Source organism: Watersipora subatra, chromosome 1 (assembly GCF_963576615.1).
Source record: "Watersipora subatra chromosome 1, tzWatSuba1.1, whole genome shotgun sequence".
In the NCBI taxonomy this organism is placed as follows: domain Eukaryota; kingdom Metazoa; phylum Bryozoa; class Gymnolaemata; order Cheilostomatida; family Watersiporidae; genus Watersipora; species Watersipora subatra.
Window position 1 is genome coordinate 54,813,163 of NC_088708.1, and position 18,214 is coordinate 54,831,376.

At 40.1% G+C, this 18,214-nt stretch overlaps 15 non-coding genes across 15 annotated transcripts; all 15 read left to right on the forward strand.

The window, feature by feature from the left end:
* The first annotated feature begins 428 nt into the window (after positions 1-428).
* Trnai-uau (transfer RNA isoleucine (anticodon UAU)) lies at positions 429-513 on the forward strand. The gene is given in 2 exon segments: positions 429-466; positions 478-513. It is a non-coding gene; the product is annotated as a tRNA-Ile (tRNA).
* Positions 514-2,231: 1,718 nt separating this feature from the next.
* On the forward strand, positions 2,232-2,480 carry Trnai-uau (transfer RNA isoleucine (anticodon UAU)). The gene is made up of 2 exons: positions 2,232-2,269; positions 2,445-2,480. It is a non-coding gene; the product is annotated as a tRNA-Ile (tRNA).
* Positions 2,481-2,559: 79 nt separating this feature from the next.
* Trnai-uau (transfer RNA isoleucine (anticodon UAU)) lies at positions 2,560-2,644 on the forward strand. The gene is given in 2 exon segments: positions 2,560-2,597; positions 2,609-2,644. It is a non-coding gene; the product is annotated as a tRNA-Ile (tRNA).
* Positions 2,645-3,540: 896 nt separating this feature from the next.
* Positions 3,541-3,625, forward strand: Trnai-uau (transfer RNA isoleucine (anticodon UAU)). The gene is given in 2 exon segments: positions 3,541-3,578; positions 3,590-3,625. It is a non-coding gene; the product is annotated as a tRNA-Ile (tRNA).
* Positions 3,626-4,524: 899 nt separating this feature from the next.
* On the forward strand, positions 4,525-4,609 carry Trnai-uau (transfer RNA isoleucine (anticodon UAU)). Its single transcript is given in 2 exon segments — positions 4,525-4,562; positions 4,574-4,609. It is a non-coding gene; the product is annotated as a tRNA-Ile (tRNA).
* Positions 4,610-5,016: 407 nt separating this feature from the next.
* On the forward strand, positions 5,017-5,265 carry Trnai-uau (transfer RNA isoleucine (anticodon UAU)). The gene is made up of 2 exons: positions 5,017-5,054; positions 5,230-5,265. It is a non-coding gene; the product is annotated as a tRNA-Ile (tRNA).
* A 1,048-nt stretch (positions 5,266-6,313) lies between these two features.
* Trnai-uau (transfer RNA isoleucine (anticodon UAU)) lies at positions 6,314-6,398 on the forward strand. The gene is given in 2 exon segments: positions 6,314-6,351; positions 6,363-6,398. It is a non-coding gene; the product is annotated as a tRNA-Ile (tRNA).
* Positions 6,399-7,130: 732 nt separating this feature from the next.
* On the forward strand, positions 7,131-7,215 carry Trnai-uau (transfer RNA isoleucine (anticodon UAU)). Its single transcript is given in 2 exon segments — positions 7,131-7,168; positions 7,180-7,215. It is a non-coding gene; the product is annotated as a tRNA-Ile (tRNA).
* A 1,063-nt stretch (positions 7,216-8,278) lies between these two features.
* Positions 8,279-8,363, forward strand: Trnai-uau (transfer RNA isoleucine (anticodon UAU)). The gene is given in 2 exon segments: positions 8,279-8,316; positions 8,328-8,363. It is a non-coding gene; the product is annotated as a tRNA-Ile (tRNA).
* Positions 8,364-10,081: 1,718 nt separating this feature from the next.
* Trnai-uau (transfer RNA isoleucine (anticodon UAU)) lies at positions 10,082-10,330 on the forward strand. The gene is made up of 2 exons: positions 10,082-10,119; positions 10,295-10,330. It is a non-coding gene; the product is annotated as a tRNA-Ile (tRNA).
* A 1,212-nt stretch (positions 10,331-11,542) lies between these two features.
* On the forward strand, positions 11,543-11,791 carry Trnai-uau (transfer RNA isoleucine (anticodon UAU)). Its single transcript has 2 exons — positions 11,543-11,580; positions 11,756-11,791. It is a non-coding gene; the product is annotated as a tRNA-Ile (tRNA).
* Positions 11,792-12,839: 1,048 nt separating this feature from the next.
* Positions 12,840-12,924, forward strand: Trnai-uau (transfer RNA isoleucine (anticodon UAU)). The gene is given in 2 exon segments: positions 12,840-12,877; positions 12,889-12,924. It is a non-coding gene; the product is annotated as a tRNA-Ile (tRNA).
* Positions 12,925-14,642: 1,718 nt separating this feature from the next.
* Positions 14,643-14,891, forward strand: Trnai-uau (transfer RNA isoleucine (anticodon UAU)). Its single transcript has 2 exons — positions 14,643-14,680; positions 14,856-14,891. It is a non-coding gene; the product is annotated as a tRNA-Ile (tRNA).
* A 1,212-nt stretch (positions 14,892-16,103) lies between these two features.
* Trnai-uau (transfer RNA isoleucine (anticodon UAU)) lies at positions 16,104-16,188 on the forward strand. Its single transcript is given in 2 exon segments — positions 16,104-16,141; positions 16,153-16,188. It is a non-coding gene; the product is annotated as a tRNA-Ile (tRNA).
* An 896-nt stretch (positions 16,189-17,084) lies between these two features.
* Trnai-uau (transfer RNA isoleucine (anticodon UAU)) lies at positions 17,085-17,169 on the forward strand. Its single transcript is given in 2 exon segments — positions 17,085-17,122; positions 17,134-17,169. It is a non-coding gene; the product is annotated as a tRNA-Ile (tRNA).
* The last annotated feature ends 1,045 nt before the right edge of the window (positions 17,170-18,214 follow it).

Below are 18,214 nucleotides of genomic sequence, written 5' to 3' on the forward strand. Positions count from 1 at the left end.
GTTCGAGCTTCACCTGGAGTACATTATTATTGTGTTACAAAACATAATATCAGTAGAAATTCGCAACGGGAAATTTTTGTCACAAATATCTAAATCACAAGCTCCAGTGGTGCAATCGGTTAGTGAGCTGTACCTAAAAACAGTAGGAGATGCAGAGGACGTGAGTTCGAGCCTCACCTGGAGCACATTTTTATTGTTTTACAAAACATAATATTAGTAGAAAGTCGCAATGGAAAAATTTGGTGATTTGTACCTAAATCTCAAGCTCCAGTCATGCAATTGGTTAGTGCGCTGAACTTATAATCAGTATGACATGCAGAGACTGTGAGTTCGAGCTTCACCTGGAGCACAATTTTATTGTTTTACAAAACATAATGTTAGTAGAAATTCGGAATGGCAAATTTTTGTCACAAATATCTCAACCACAAGCTCCAGTGGCGCAATCGGTTAGCGCGCTGTACTTATAAACAGTATGAGATGCAGAGGCTGTGAGTTCGAGCCTCACCTGGAGCACATTATTATTGTGTTACAAAACATAATGTTAGTAGGAAGTCGTAATCGGAAAATTCTGTCACAAATATCTAAACCACAAGCTCCAGTGGTGCAATCGGTTAGTGCGCTGTCCTTATAAACAGTATGAGATGCAGAGGCTGTGAGTTCGAGCCTCACCTGGAGCAAAACTTCATTGTGTTACAAAACATGATGTTAGTGGAAATTCGCAATGGAAAATTTTTGTCACAAATATCTAAACCACAAGCTCCAGTGGCGCAATCGGTTAGCGCGCTGTACTTATAAACAGTATGAGATGCAGAGGCTGTGAGTTCGAGCTTCACCTGGAGCACATTATAATTGTGTTACAAAACATAATATCAGTAGAAATTCGCAACGGGAAATTTTTGTCACAAATATCTAAATCACAAGCTCCAGTGGTGCAATCGGTTAGTGCGCTGTACTTATAAACAGTATGAGATGCAGAGGCTGTGAGTTCGAGCCTCACCTGGAGCGCATTTTTATTGTGTTACAAAACATAATGATAGTAGAAAGTCGTAATGGGAAAATTTTGTCACAAATATCTAAACCACAAGCTCCAGTGGCGCAATTGGTTAGCCCGCTGTATTTATAATCAGTATGAGACGCAGCGGTTATGAGTTCGAGCCTCACCTTGACCACATTTTTATTGTGTTACAAAACATAATGATAGTAGAAAGTCGTAATGGGAAAATTTTGTCACAAATATCTAAACCACAAGCTCCAGTGGCGCAATTGGTTAGCCCGCTGTACTTATAAACAGTATGAGATGCAGAGGCTGTGAGTTCGAGCCTCACCTGGAGCGCATTTTTATTGTGTTACAAAACATAATGATAGTAGAAAGTCGTAATGGGAAAATTTTGTCACAAATATCTAAATCACAAGCTCCAGTGGTGCAATCGGTTAGTGCGCTGTACTTATAAACAGTATGAGATGCAGAGGCTGTGAGTTCGAGCCTCACCTGGAGCACATTATTATTGTGTTACAAAACATAATGTTAGCAGGAAGTCGTAATCGGAAAATTCTGTCACAAATATCTAAACCACAAGCTACAGTGGCGCAATCGGTTAGCGCGCTGTACTTATAAACAGTATGAGATGCAGAGGTTGTGAGATCGAGCCTCACCTGGACCACATTTTTATTGTGTTACAAACATTATGTTAGTGGAAAGTCGTAATGGCAAAACTTTGTCACAAATATCTAAACCACAAGCTCCAGTGGTGCAATCAGTTAGTGCGCTGTACTTATAAACAGTATGAGATGCAGAGGCTGTGAGTTCGAGCCTCACCTGGAGCGCATTTTTATTGTGTTACAAAACATAATGATAGTAGAAAGTCGTAATGGGAAAATTTTGTCACAAATATCTAAACCACAAGCTCCAGTGGTGCAATTGGTTAGCCCGCTGTACTTATAAACAGTATGAGATGTAGAGGCTGTGAGTTCGAGCCTCACCTGGAGCGCATTTTTATTGTGTTACAAAACATAATGATAGTAGAAAGTCGTAATGGGGAAATTTTGTCACAAATATCTAAACCACAAGCTCCAGTGGTGCAATCGGTTAGTGCGCTGTCCTTATAAACAGTATGAGATGCAGAGGCTGTGACTTCGAGCCTCACCTGGAGCAAAACTTTATTGTGTTACAAAACATGATGTTAGTGGAAATTCGCAATGGAAAATTTTTGTCACAAATATCTAAACCACAAGCTCCAGTGGCGCAATCGGTTAGCGCGCTGTACTTATAAACAGTATGAGATGCAGAGGCTGTGAGTTCGAGCTTCACCTAGAGCACATTATTATTGTGTTACAAAACATGATGTTAGTAGAAATTCGCAAAGGAAATATTTGGTGAATTGTACCCAAATCACAAGCTCCAGTCATGCAAATGTTTGGTGTGCTGATCTTATAATCAGTATGACATGCAGAGGCTGTGAGTTCGAGCCTCACCTGGAGCACATTTTTATTGTGTGACAAAACATTATGATAGTAGAAATTCGGAATGGCAAATTGTTGTCACAAATATCTCAACCGCAAGCTCCAGTGGCGCAATCGGTTAGCGCGCTGTACTTATAAACAGTATGAGATGCAGAGGCTGTGAGTTCGAGCCTCACCTGGAGCAAAACTTTATTGTGTTACAAAACATAATGTTAGTAGAAATTCGGAATGGCAAATCTTTGTCACAAATATCTAAACCACAAGCTCCAGTGGCGCAATCGGTTAGTGCGCGGTACTTATAAACAGTATGAGATGCAGAGGCTGTGAGTTCGAGCTTCACCTGGAGCACATTATTATTGTGTTACAAAACATAATATCAGTAGAAATTCGCAACGGGAAATTTTTGTCACAAATATCTAAATCACAAGCTCCAGTGGTGCAATCGGTTAGTGCGCTGTACTTATAAACAGTATGAGATGCAGAGGCTGTGAGTTCGAGCCTCACCTGGAGCACATTATTATTGTGTTACAAAACATAATGTTAGCAGGAAGTCGTAATCGGAAAATTCTGTCACAAATATCTAAACCACAAGCTACAGTGGCGCAATCGGTTAGCGCGCTGTACTTATAAACAGTATGAGATGCAGAGGCTGTGAGTTCGAGCCTCACCTGGACCACATTTTTATTGTGTTACAAACATTATGTTAGTGGAAAGTCGTAATGGGAAAACTTTGTCACAAATATCTAAAACACAAGCTCCAGTGGTGCAATCGGTTAGTGCGCTGTACTTATAAACAGTATGAGATGCAGATGCTGTGAGTTGGAGCCTCACCTGGAGCACATTATTATTGTGTTACAAAACACGATGTTAGTAGAAATTCGCAATGGAAATATTTGGTGAATTGTACCCAAATAACAGGCTCCAGTCATGCAAATGGTTAGTGTGCTAATCTTATAATCAGTATGACATGCAGAGGCTGTGCGTTCGAGCCTCACCTGGAGCACAATTTTATTGTGACAAAACATTATGATAGTAGGAAGTCGTAATGGGAAAATTTTGTCACAAATATCTAAACCACAAGCTCCAGTGGTGCAATCGGTTAGCGCGCTGTACTTATAAACAGTATGAGATGCAGAGGCTGTGAGTTCGAGCCTCACCTGGAGCACATTTTTATTGTGTTACAAAACATAATGTTAGTAGAAAGTCGCAATGGGAAAAGTTTGTCACAAATACCGAAATCACAAGCTCCAGTGGTGCAATTGGTTAGTGAGCTGTACTTAAAAACAGTATGAGATGCAGAGGCTGTGAGTTCGAGCCTCACCTGGAGCACATTTTTATTGTTTTACAAAACATAATGTTAGTAGAAAGTCGCAATGGAAAAATTTGGTGATTTGTACCTTAATCTCAAGCTCCAGTCATGCAATTGGTAAGTGCGCTGTACTTATAATCAGTATGACATGCAGAGGCTGTGAATTCGAGCCTCACCTGGAGCACATTTTTATTGTGTTACAAAACATAATGTTAGTAGAAATTCGGAATGGCAAATTTTTGTCACAAATATCTAAACCACAAGCTCCAGTGGCGCAATCGGTTAGCGCGCTGTACTTATAAACAGTATGAGATGCAGAGGCTGTGAGTTCGAGCTTCACCTGGAGTACATTATTATTGTGTTACAAAACATAATATCAGTAGAAATTCGCAACGGGAAATTTTTGTCACAAATATCTAAATCACAAGCTCCAGTGGTGCAATCGGTTAGTGAGCTGTACCTAAAAACAGTAGGAGATGCAGAGGACGTGAGTTCGAGCCTCACCTGGAGCACATTTTTATTGTTTTACAAAACATAATATTAGTAGAAAGTCGCAATGGAAAAATTTGGTGATTTGTACCTAAATCTCAAGCTCCAGTCATGCAATTGGTTAGTGCGCTGAACTTATAATCAGTATGACATGCAGAGACTGTGAGTTCGAGCTTCACCTGGAGCACAATTTTATTGTTTTACAAAACATAATGTTAGTAGAAATTCGGAATGGCAAATTTTTGTCACAAATATCTCAACCACAAGCTCCAGTGGCGCAATCGGTTAGCGCGCTGTACTTATAAACAGTATGAGATGCAGAGGCTGTGAGTTCGAGCCTCACCTGGAGCACATTATTATTGTGTTACAAAACATAATGTTAGTAGGAAGTCGTAATCGGAAAATTCTGTCACAAATATCTAAATCACAAGCTCCAGTGGTGCAATCGGTTAGTGCGCTGTCCTTATAAACAGTATGAGATGCAGAGGCTGTGAGTTCGAGCCTCACCTGGAGCAAAACTTCATTGTGTTACAAAACATGATGTTAGTGGAAATTCGCAATGGAAAATTTTTGTCACAAAAATCTAAACTACAAGCTCCAGTGGCGCAATCGGTTAGCGCGCTGTCCTTATAAACAGTATGAGATGCAGAGGCTGTGACTTCGAGCCTCACCTGGAGCAAAACTTTATTGTGTTACAAAACATGATGTTAGTGGAAATTCGCAATGGAAAATTTTTGTCACAAATATCTAAACCACAAGCTCCAGTGGCGCAATCGGTTAGCGCGCTGTACTTATAAACAGTATGAGATGCAGAGGCTGTGAGTTCGAGCTTCACCTAGAGCACATTATTATTGTGTTACAAAACATGATGTTAGTAGAAATTCGCAAAGGAAATATTTGGTGAATTGTACCCAAATCACAAGCTCCAGTCATGCAAATGTTTGGTGTGCTGATCTTATAATCAGTATGACATGCAGAGGCTGTGAGTTCGAGCCTCACCTGGAGCACATTTTTATTGTGTGACAAAACATTATGATAGTAGGAAGTCGTAATGGGAAAATTTTCTCACAAATATCTAAACCACAAGCTCCAGTGGTGCAATCGGTTAGTGCGCTGTACTTATAAACAGTATGAGATGCAGAGGCTGTGAGTTCGAGCCTCACCTGTAGCACAATTTTATTGTGTTACAAAACATTATGATAGTAGAAAGTCGTAATGGGAAAACTTTGTCACAAATATCTAAACCACAAGCTCCAGAGGCGCAATCGGTTAGCGCGCTGTACTTATAAACAGCCTCACCTGGAGCACATTATTATTGTGTTACAAAATATAGTGTAGAAATACAGTGTCAGTAGAAATTTGCAATAGAAAAATTTGGTGATTTGTACCCAAATCACAAGCTCCAGTCATGCAAATGTTTGGTGTGCTGATCTTATAATCAGTATGACATGCAGAGACTGTGAGTTCGAGCCTCACCTGGAGCACATTTTTATTGCGTTACAAAACATAATGTTAGTAAAAATTCGCAATGGCAAATTTTTGTCACAAATATCTAAACCACAAGATCCAGTGGTGCAATCGGTTAGCGCGCTGTACTTATAAACAGTATGAGATGCAGAGGCTGTGAGATCGAGCCTCACCGGGAGCACATTATTATTGTGTTCCAAAACATAGTGTCAGTAGAAAGTCGCAATTGGAAACATTTGCCACAAATATCTAAAGCACTAGCTCCAGTGGTGCAATCGGTTAGCGCGATGTACTTATAAACAGTATGAGATGCAGAGGCTGTGAGTTCGAGCCTCACCTGGAGCACATTTTTATTGTTTTACAAAACATAATGTTAGTAGAAAGTCGCAATGGAAAAATTTGGTGATTTGTACCTAAATCTCAAGCTCCAGTCATGCAATTGGTAAGTGCGCTGAACTTATAATCAGTATGACATGCAGAGGCTGTGAGTTCGAGCCTCACCTGGAGCACATTTTTATTGTGTTACAAAACATAATGTTAGTAGAAATTCGGAATGGCAAATTGTTGTCACAAATATCTCAACCGCAAGCTCCAGTGGCGCAATCGGTTAGCGCGCTGTACTTATAAACAGTATGAGATGCAGAGGCTGTGAGTTCGAGCCTCACCTGGAGCAAAACTTTATTGTGTTACAAAACATAATGTTAGTAGAAATTCGGAATGGCAAATCTTTGTCACAAATATCTAAACCACAAGCTCCAGTGGCGCAATCGGTTAGTGCGCGGTACTTATAAACAGTATGAGATGCAGAGGCTGTGAGTTCGAGCCTCACCTGGAGCACATTATTATTGTGTTACAAAACATAATGTTAGCAGGAAGTCGTAATCGGAAAATTCTGTCACAAATATCTAAACCACAAGCTACAGTGGCGCAATCGGTTAGCGCGCTGTACTTATAAACAGTATGAGATGCAGAGGCTGTGAGTTCGAGCCTCACCTGGACCACATTTTTATTGTGTTACAAACATTATGTTAGTGGAAAGTCGTAATGGGAAAACTTTGTCACAAATATCTAAAACACAAGCTCCAGTGGTGCAATCGGTTAGTGCGCTGTACTTATAAACAGTATGAGATGCAGATGCTGTGAGTTGGAGCCTCACCTGGAGCACATTATTATTGTGTTACAAAACACGATGTTAGTAGAAATTCGCAATGGAAATATTTGGTGAATTGTACCCAAATAACAAGCTCCAGTCATGCAAATGGTTAGTGTGCTAATCTTATAATCAGTATGACATGCAGAGGCTGTGCGTTCGAGCCTCACCTGGAGCACAATTTTATTGTGACAAAACATTATGATAGTAGGAAGTCGTAATGGGAAAATTTTGTCACAAATATCTAAACCACAAGCTCCAGTGGTGCAATCGGTTAGCGCGCTGTACTTATAAACAGTATGAGATGCAGAGGCTGTGAGTTCGAGCCTCACCTGGAGCACATTTTTATTGTGTTACAAAACATTATGATAGTAGAAAGTCGTAATGGGAAAGTTTTGTCACAAATATCTAAACCACAAGCTCCAGTGGTGCAATCGGTTAGTGCGCTGTACTTATAATCAGTATGAGATGCAGAGGCTGTGAGCTCGAGCTTCACCTGGAGCACATTATTATTGTGTTACAAAACATAATGTTAGTAGAAAGTCGCAATGGGAAAAGTTTGTCACAAATACCGAAATCACAAGCTCCAGTGGTGCAATTGGTTAGTGAGCTGTACTTAAAAACAGTATGAGATGCAGAGGCTGTGAGTTCGAGCCTCACCTGGAGCACATTTTTATTGTTTTACAAAACATAATGTTAGTAGAAAGTCGCAATGGAAAAATTTGGTGATTTGTACCTTAATCTCAAGCTCCAGTCATGCAATTGGTAAGTGCGCTGTACTTATAATCAGTATGACATGCAGAGGCTGTGAATTCGAGCCTCACCTGGAGCACATTTTTATTGTGTTACAAAACATAATGTTAGTAGAAATTCGGAATGGCAAATTTTTGTCACAAATATCTAAACCACAAGCTCCAGTGGCGCAATCGGTTAGCGCGCTGTACTTATAAACAGTATGAGATGCAGAGGCTGTGAGTTCGAGCTTCACCTGGAGTACATTATTATTGTGTTACAAAACATAATATCAGTAGAAATTCGCAACGGGAAATTTTTGTCACAAATATCTAAATCACAAGCTCCAGTGGTGCAATCGGTTAGTGAGCTGTACCTAAAAACAGTAGGAGATGCAGAGGACGTGAGTTCGAGCCTCACCTGGAGCACATTTTTATTGTTTTACAAAACATAATATTAGTAGAAAGTCGCAATGGAAAAATTTGGTGATTTGTACCTAAATCTCAAGCTCCAGTCATGCAATTGGTTAGTGCGCTGAACTTATAATCAGTATGACATGCAGAGACTGTGAGTTCGAGCTTCACCTGGAGCACAATTTTATTGTTTTACAAAACATAATGTTAGTAGAAATTCGGAATGGCAAATTTTTGTCACAAATATCTCAACCACAAGCTCCAGTGGCGCAATCGGTTAGCGCGCTGTACTTATAAACAGTATGAGATGCAGAGGCTGTGAGTTCGAGCCTCACCTGGAGCACATTATTATTGTGTTACAAAACATAATGTTAGTAGGAAGTCGTAATCGGAAAATTCTGTCACAAATATCTAAACCACAAGCTCCAGTGGTGCAATCGGTTAGTGCGCTGTCCTTATAAACAGTATGAGATGCAGAGGCTGTGAGTTCGAGCCTCACCTGGAGCAAAACTTCATTGTGTTACAAAACATGATGTTAGTGGAAATTCGCAATGGAAAATTTTTGTCACAAATATCTAAACCACAAGCTCCAGTGGCGCAATCGGTTAGCGCGCTGTACTTATAAACAGTATGAGATGCAGAGGCTGTGAGTTCGAGCTTCACCTGGAGCACATTATAATTGTGTTACAAAACATAATATCAGTAGAAATTCGCAACGGGAAATTTTTGTCACAAATATCTAAATCACAAGCTCCAGTGGTGCAATCGGTTAGTGCGCTGTACTTATAAACAGTATGAGATGCAGAGGCTGTGAGTTCGAGCCTCACCTGGAGCGCATTTTTATTGTGTTACAAAACATAATGATAGTAGAAAGTCGTAATGGGAAAATTTTGTCACAAATATCTAAACCACAAGCTCCAGTGGCGCAATTGGTTAGCCCGCTGTATTTATAATCAGTATGAGACGCAGCGGTTATGAGTTCGAGCCTCACCTTGACCACATTTTTATTGTGTTACAAAACATAATGATAGTAGAAAGTCGTAATGGGAAAATTTTGTCACAAATATCTAAACCACAAGCTCCAGTGGCGCAATTGGTTAGCCCGCTGTACTTATAAACAGTATGAGATGCAGAGGCTGTGAGTTCGAGCCTCACCTGGAGCGCATTTTTATTGTGTTACAAAACATAATGATAGTAGAAAGTCGTAATGGGAAAATTTTGTCACAAATATCTAAATCACAAGCTCCAGTGGTGCAATCGGTTAGTGCGCTGTACTTATAAACAGTATGAGATGCAGAGGCTGTGAGTTCGAGCCTCACCTGGAGCACATTATTATTGTGTTACAAAACATAATGTTAGCAGGAAGTCGTAATCGGAAAATTCTGTCACAAATATCTAAACCACAAGCTACAGTGGCGCAATCGGTTAGCGCGCTGTACTTATAAACAGTATGAGATGCAGAGGTTGTGAGATCGAGCCTCACCTGGACCACATTTTTATTGTGTTACAAACATTATGTTAGTGGAAAGTCGTAATGGCAAAACTTTGTCACAAATATCTAAACCACAAGCTCCAGTGGTGCAATCAGTTAGTGCGCTGTACTTATAAACAGTATGAGATGCAGAGGCTGTGAGTTCGAGCCTCACCTGGAGCGCATTTTTATTGTGTTACAAAACATAATGATAGTAGAAAGTCGTAATGGGAAAATTTTGTCACAAATATCTAAACCACAAGCTCCAGTGGTGCAATTGGTTAGCCCGCTGTACTTATAAACAGTATGAGATGTAGAGGCTGTGAGTTCGAGCCTCACCTGGAGCGCATTTTTATTGTGTTACAAAACATAATGATAGTAGAAAGTCGTAATGGGGAAATTTTGTCACAAATATCTAAACCACAAGCTCCAGTGGTGCAATCGGTTAGTGCGCTGTCCTTATAAACAGTATGAGATGCAGAGGCTGTGACTTCGAGCCTCACCTGGAGCAAAACTTTATTGTGTTACAAAACATGATGTTAGTGGAAATTCGCAATGGAAAATTTTTGTCACAAATATCTAAACCACAAGCTCCAGTGGCGCAATCGGTTAGCGCGCTGTACTTATAAACAGTATGAGATGCAGAGGCTGTGAGTTCGAGCTTCACCTAGAGCACATTATTATTGTGTTACAAAACATGATGTTAGTAGAAATTCGCAAAGGAAATATTTGGTGAATTGTACCCAAATCACAAGCTCCAGTCATGCAAATGTTTGGTGTGCTGATCTTATAATCAGTATGACATGCAGAGGCTGTGAGTTCGAGCCTCACCTGGAGCACATTTTTATTGTGTGACAAAACATTATGATAGTAGGAAGTCGTAATGGGAAAATTTTCTCAAAAATATCTAAACCACAAGCTCCAGTGGTGCAATCGGTTAGTGCGCTGTACTTATAAACAGTATGAGATGCAGAGGCTGTGAGTTCGAGCCTCACCTTGACCACATTTTTATTGTGTTACAAAACAAAATGATAATAGAAAGTCGCAATGGGAAAAGTTTGTCACAAATACCGAAATCACAAGCTCCAGTGGTGCAATTGGTTAGTGAGCTGTACTTAAAAACAGTATGAGATGCAGAGGCTGTGAGTTCGAGCCTCACCTGTAGCACAATTTTATTGTGTTACAAAACATTATGATAGTAGAAAGTCGTAATGGGAAAACTTTGTCACAAATATCTCAACCACAAGCTCCAGTGGCGCAATCGGTTAGCGCGCTGTACTTATAAACAGCCTCACCTGGAGCACATTATTATTGTGTTACAAAATATAGTGTAGAAATACAGTGTCAGTAGAAATTTGCAAGAGAAAAATTTGGTGATTTGTACCCAAATCACAAGCTCCAGTCATGCAAATGTTTGGTGTGCTGATCTTATAATCAGTATGACATGCAGAGACTGTGAGTTCGAGCCTCACCTGGAGCACATTTTTATTGCGTTACAAAACATAATGTTAGTAAAAATTCGCAATGGCAAATTTTTGTCACAAATATCTAAACCACAAGATCCAGTGGTGCAATCGGTTAGCGCGCTGTACTTATAAACAGTATGAGATGCAGAGGCTGTGAGTTCGAGCCTCACCTGGAGCACATTATTATTGTGTTACAAAACATAATGTTAGTAGGAAGTCGTAATCGGAAAATTCTGTCACAAATATCTAAACCACAAGCTCCAGTGGTGCAATCGGTTAGTGCGCTGTCCTTATAAACAGTATGAGATGCAGAGGCTGTGAGTTCGAGCCTCACCTGGAGCAAAACTTCATTGTGTTACAAAACATGATGTTAGTGGAAATTCGCAATGGAAAATTTTTGTCACAAAAATCTAAACTACAAGCTCCAGTGGCGCAATCGGTTAGCGCGCTGTCCTTATAAACAGTATGAGATGCAGAGGCTGTGACTTCGAGCCTCACCTGGAGCAAAACTTTATTGTGTTACAAAACATGATGTTAGTGGAAATTCGCAATGGAAAATTTTTGTCACAAATATCTAAACCACAAGCTCCAGTGGCGCAATCGGTTAGCGCGCTGTACTTATAAACAGTATGAGATGCAGAGGCTGTGAGTTCGAGCTTCACCTAGAGCACATTATTATTGTGTTACAAAACATGATGTTAGTAGAAATTCGCAAAGGAAATATTTGGTGAATTGTACCCAAATCACAAGCTCCAGTCATGCAAATGTTTGGTGTGCTGATCTTATAATCAGTATGACATGCAGAGGCTGTGAGTTCGAGCCTCACCTGGAGCACATTTTTATTGTGTGACAAAACATTATGATAGTAGGAAGTCGTAATGGGAAAATTTTCTCACAAATATCTAAACCACAAGCTCCAGTGGTGCAATCGGTTAGTGCGCTGTACTTATAAACAGTATGAGATGCAGAGGCTGTGAGTTCGAGCCTCACCTGTAGCACAATTTTATTGTGTTACAAAACATTATGATAGTAGAAAGTCGTAATGGGAAAACTTTGTCACAAATATCTAAACCACAAGCTCCAGTGGCGCAATCGGTTAGCGCGCTGTACTTATAAACAGCCTCACCTGGAGCACATTATTATTGTGTTACAAAATATAGTGTAGAAATACAGTGTCAGTAGAAATTTGCAATAGAAAAATTTGGTGATTTGTACCCAAATCACAAGCTCCAGTCATGCAAATGTTTGGTGTGCTGATCTTATAATCAGTATGACATGCAGAGACTGTGAGTTCGAGCCTCACCTGGAGCACATTTTTATTGCGTTACAAAACATAATGTTAGTAAAAATTCGCAATGGCAAATTTTTGTCACAAATATCTAAACCACAAGATCCAGTGGTGCAATCGGTTAGCGCGCTGTACTTATAAACAGTATGAGATGCAGAGGCTGTGAGATCGAGCCTCACCGGGAGCACATTATTATTGTGTTCCAAAACATAGTGTCAGTAGAAAGTCGCAATTGGAAACATTTGCCACAAATATCTAAAGCACTAGCTCCAGTGGTGCAATCGGTTAGCGCGATGTACTTATAAACAGTATGAGATGCAGAGGCTGTGAGTTCGAGCCTCACCTGGAGCACATTTTTATTGTTTTACAAAACATAATGTTAGTAGAAAGTCGCAATGGAAAAATTTGGTGATTTGTACCTAAATCTCAAGCTCCAGTCATGCAATTGGTAAGTGCGCTGAACTTATAATCAGTATGACATGCAGAGGCTGTGAGTTCGAGCCTCACCTGGAGCACATTTTTATTGTGTTACAAAACATAATGTTAGTAGAAATTCGGAATGGCAAATTGTTGTCACAAATATCTCAACCGCAAGCTCCAGTGGCGCAATCGGTTAGCGCGCTGTACTTATAAACAGTATGAGATGCAGAGGCTGTGAGTTCGAGCCTCACCTGGAGCAAAACTTTATTGTGTTACAAAACATAATGTTAGTAGGAAGTCGTAATCGGAAAATTCTGTCACAAATATCTAAACCACAAGCTCCAGTGGTGCAATCGGTTAGTGCGCTGTCCTTATAAACAGTATGAGATGCAGAGGCTGTGAGTTCGAGCCTCACCTGGAGCAAAACTTCATTGTGTTACAAAACATGATGTTAGTGGAAATTCGCAATGGAAAATTTTTGTCACAAATATCTAAACCACAAGCTCCAGTGGCGCAATCGGTTAGCGCGCTGTACTTATAAACAGTATGAGATGCAGAGGCTGTGAGTTCGAGCTTCACCTGGAGCACATTATAATTGTGTTACAAAACATAATATCAGTAGAAATTCGCAACGGGAAATTTTTGTCACAAATATCTAAATCACAAGCTCCAGTGGTGCAATCGGTTAGCGCGCTGTACTTATAAACAGTATGAGATGCAGAGGCTGTGAGTTCGAGCCTCACCTGGAGCGCATTTTTATTGTGTTACAAAACATAATGATAGTAGAAAGTCGTAATGGGAAAATTTTGTCACAAATATCTAAACCACAAGCTCCAGTGGCGCAATTGGTTAGCCCGCTGTATTTATAATCAGTATGAGACGCAGCGGTTATGAGTTCGAGCCTCACCTTGACCACATTTTTATTGTGTTACAAAACAAAATGATAGTAGAAAGTCGTAATGGGAAAATTTTGTCACAAATATCTAAACCACAAGCTCCAGTGGCGCAATTGGTTAGCCCGCTGTACTTATAAACAGTATGAGATGCAGAGGCTGTGAGTTCGAGCCTCACCTGGAGCGCATTTTTATTGTGTTACAAAACATAATGATAGTAGAAAGTCGTAATGGGAAAATTTTGTCACAAATATCTAAATCACAAGCTCCAGTGGTGCAATCGGTTAGTGCGCTGTACTTATAAACAGTATGAGATGCAGAGGCTGTGAGTTCGAGCCTCACCTGGAGCACATTATTATTGTGTTACAAAACATAATGTTAGCAGGAAGTCGTAATCGGAAAATTCTGTCACAAATATCTAAACCACAAGCTACAGTGGCGCAATCGGTTAGCGCGCTGTACTTATAAACAGTATGAGATGCAGAGGTTGTGAGATCGAGCCTCACCTGGACCACATTTTTATTGTGTTACAAACATTATGTTAGTGGAAAGTCGTAATGGCAAAACTTTGTCACAAATATCTAAACCACAAGCTCCAGTGGTGCAATCAGTTAGTGCGCTGTACTTATAAACAGTATGAGATGCAGAGGCTGTGAGTTCGAGCCTCACCTGGAGCGCATTTTTATTGTGTTACAAAACATAATGATAGTAGAAAGTCGTAATGGGAAAATTTTGTCACAAATATCTAAACCACAAGCTCCAGTGGTGCAATTGGTTAGCCCGCTGTACTTATAAACAGTATGAGATGTAGAGGCTGTGAGTTCGAGCCTCACCTGGAGCGCATTTTTATTGTGTTACAAAACATAATGATAGTAGAAAGTCGTAATGGGGAAATTTTGTCACAAATATCTAAACCACAAGCTCCAGTGGTGCAATCGGTTAGTGCGCTGTCCTTATAAACAGTATGAGATGCAGAGGCTGTGACTTCGAGCCTCACCTGGAGCAAAACTTTATTGTGTTACAAAACATGATGTTAGTGGAAATTCGCAATGGAAAATTTTTGTCACAAATATCTAAACCACAAGCTCCAGTGGCGCAATCGGTTAGCGCGCTGTACTTATAAACAGTATGAGATGCAGAGGCTGTGAGTTCGAGCTTCACCTAGAGCACATTATTATTGTGTTACAAAACATGATGTTAGTAGAAATTCGCAAAGGAAATATTTGGTGAATTGTACCCAAATCACAAGCTCCAGTCATGCAAATGTTTGGTGTGCTGATCTTATAATCAGTATGACATGCAGAGGCTGTGAGTTCGAGCCTCACCTGGAGCACATTTTTATTGTGTGACAAAACATTATGATAGTAGGAAGTCGTAATGGGAAAATTTTCTCAAAAATATCTAAACCACAAGCTCCAGTGGTGCAATCGGTTAGTGCGCTGTACTTATAAACAGTATGAGATGCAGAGGCTGTGAGTTCGAGCCTCACCTTGACCACATTTTTATTGTGTTACAAAACAAAATGATAATAGAAAGTCGCAATGGGAAAAGTTTGTCACAAATACCGAAATCACAAGCTCCAGTGGTGCAATTGGTTAGTGAGCTGTACTTAAAAACAGTATGAGATGCAGAGGCTGTGAGTTCGAGCCTCACCTGTAGCACAATTTTATTGTGTTACAAAACATTATGATAGTAGAAAGTCGTAATGGGAAAACTTTGTCACAAATATCTAAACCACAAGCTCCAGTGGCGCAATCGGTTAGCGCGCTGTACTTATAAACAGCCTCACCTGGAGCACATTATTATTGTGTTACAAAATATAGTGTAGAAATACAGTGTCAGTAGAAATTTGCAATAGAAAAATTTGGTGATTTGTACCCAAATCACAAGCTCCAGTCATGCAAATGTTTGGTGTGCTGATCTTATAATCAGTATGACATGCAGAGACTGTGAGTTCGAGCCTCACCTGGAGCACATTTTTATTGCGTTACAAAACATAATGTTAGTAAAAATTCGCAATGGCAAATTTTTGTCACAAATATCTAAACCACAAGATCCAGTGGTGCAATCGGTTAGCGCGCTGTACTTATAAACAGTATGAGATGCAGAGGCTGTGAGATCGAGCCTCACCGGGAGCACATTATTATTGTGTTCCAAAACATAGTGTCAGTAGAAAGTCGCAATTGGAAACATTTGCCACAAATATCTAAAGCACTAGCTCCAGTGGTGCAATCGGTTAGCGCGATGTACTTATAAACAGTATGAGATGCAGAGGCTGTGAGTTCGAGCCTCACCTGGAGCACATTTTTATTGTTTTACAAAACATAATGTTAGTAGAAAGTCGCAATGGAAAAATTTGGTGATTTGTACCTAAATCTCAAGCTCCAGTCATGCAATTGGTAAGTGCGCTGAACTTATAATCAGTATGACATGCAGAGGCTGTGAGTTCGAGCCTCACCTGGAGCACATTTTTATTGTGTTACAAAACATAATGTTAGTAGAAATTCGGAATGGCAAATTGTTGTCACAAACATCTCAACCGCAAGCTCCAGTGGTGCAATCGGTTAGCGCGCTGTACTTATAAACAGTATGAGATGCAGAGGCTGTGAGTTCGAGCCTCACCTGGAGCAAAACTTTATTGTGTTACAAAACATAATGTTAGTAGAAATTCGGAATGGCAAATCTTTGTCACAAATATCTAAACCACAAGCTCCAGTGGTGCAATCGGTTAGTGCGCTGTACTTATAAACAGTATGAGATGCAGAGGCTGTGAGTTCGAGCTTCACCTGGAGCACATTATTATTGTGTTACAAAACATAATATCAGTAGAAATTCGCAACGGGAAATTTTTGTCACAAATATCTAAATCACAAGCTCCAGTGGTGCAATCGGTTGGTGCGCTGTACTTATAAACAGTATGAGATGCAGAGGCTGTGAGTTCGAGCCTCACCTGGAGCACATTATTATTGTGTTACAAAACATAATGTTAGCAGGAAGTCGTAATCGGAAAATTCTGTCACAAATATCTAAACCACAAGCTACAGTGGCGCAATCGGTTAGCGCGCTGTACTTATAAACAGTATGAGATGCAGAGGCTGTGAGTTCGAGCCTCACCTGGACCACATTTTTATTGTGTTACAAACATTATGTTAGTGGAAAGTCGTAATGGGAAAACTTTGTCACAAATATCTAAAACACAAGCTCCAGTGGTGCAATCGGTTAGTGCGCTGTACTTATAAACAGTATGAGATGCAGATGCTGTGAGTTGGAGCCTCACCTGGAGCACATTATTATTGTGTTACAAAACACGATGTTAGTAGAAATTCGCAATGGAAATATTTGGTGAATTGTACCCAAATAACAAGCTCCAGTCATGCAAATGGTTAGTGTGCTAATCTTATAATCAGTATGACATGCAGAGGCTGTGCGTTCGAGCCTCACCTGGAGCACAATTTTATTGTGACAAAACATTATGATAGTAGGAAGTCGTAATGGGAAAATTTAGTCACAAATATCTAAACCACAAGCTCCAGTGGTGCAATCGGTTAGCGCGCTGTACTTATAAACAGTATGAGATGCAGAGGCTGTGAGTTCGAGCCTCACCTGGAGCACATTTTTATTGTGTTACAAAACATTATGATAGTAGAAAGTCGTAATGGGAAAGTTTTGTCACAAATATCTAAACCACAAGCTCCAGTGGTGCAATCGGTTAGTGCGCTGTACTTATAATCAGTATGAGATGCAGAGGCTGTGAGTTCGAGCTTCACCTGGAGCACATTATTATTGTGTTACAAAACATAATGTTAGTAGAAAGTCGCAATGGGAAAAGTTTGTCACAAATACCGAAATCACAAGCTCCAGTGGTGCAATTGGTTAGTGAGCTGTACTTAAAAACAGTATGAGATGCAGAGGCTGTGAGTTCGAGCCTCACCTGGAGCACATTTTTATTGTTTTACAAAACATAATGTTAGTAGAAAGTCGCAATGGAAAAATTTGGTGATTTGTACCTTAATCTCAAGCTCCAGTCATGCAATTGGTAAGTGCGCTGTACTTATAATCAGTATGACATGCAGAGGCTGTGAATTCGAGCCTCACCTGGAGCACATTTTTATTGTGTTACAAAACATAATGTTAGTAGAAATTCGGAATGGCAAATTTTTGTCACAAATATCTAAACCACAAGCTCCAGTGGCGCAATCGGTTAGCGCGCTGTACTTATAAACAGTATGAGATGCAGAGGCTGTGAGTTCGAGCTTCACCTGGAGTACATTATTATTGTGTTACAAAACATAATATCAGTAGAAATTCGCAACGGGAAATTTTTGTCACAAATATCTAAATCACAAGCTCCAGTGGTGCAATCGGTTAGTGAGCTGTACCTAAAAACAGTAGGAGATGCAGAGGCTGTGAGTTCGAGCCTCACCTGGAGCACATTTTTATTGTTTTACAAAACATAATATTAGTAGAAAGTCGCAATGGAAAAATTTGGTGATTTGTACCTAAATCTCAAGCTCCAGTCATGCAATTGGTTAGTGCGCTGAACTTATAATCAGTATGACATGCAGAGACTGTGAGTTCGAGCTTCACCTGGAGCACAATTTTATTGTTTTACAAAACATAATGTTAGTAGAAATTCGGAATGGCAAATTTTTGTCA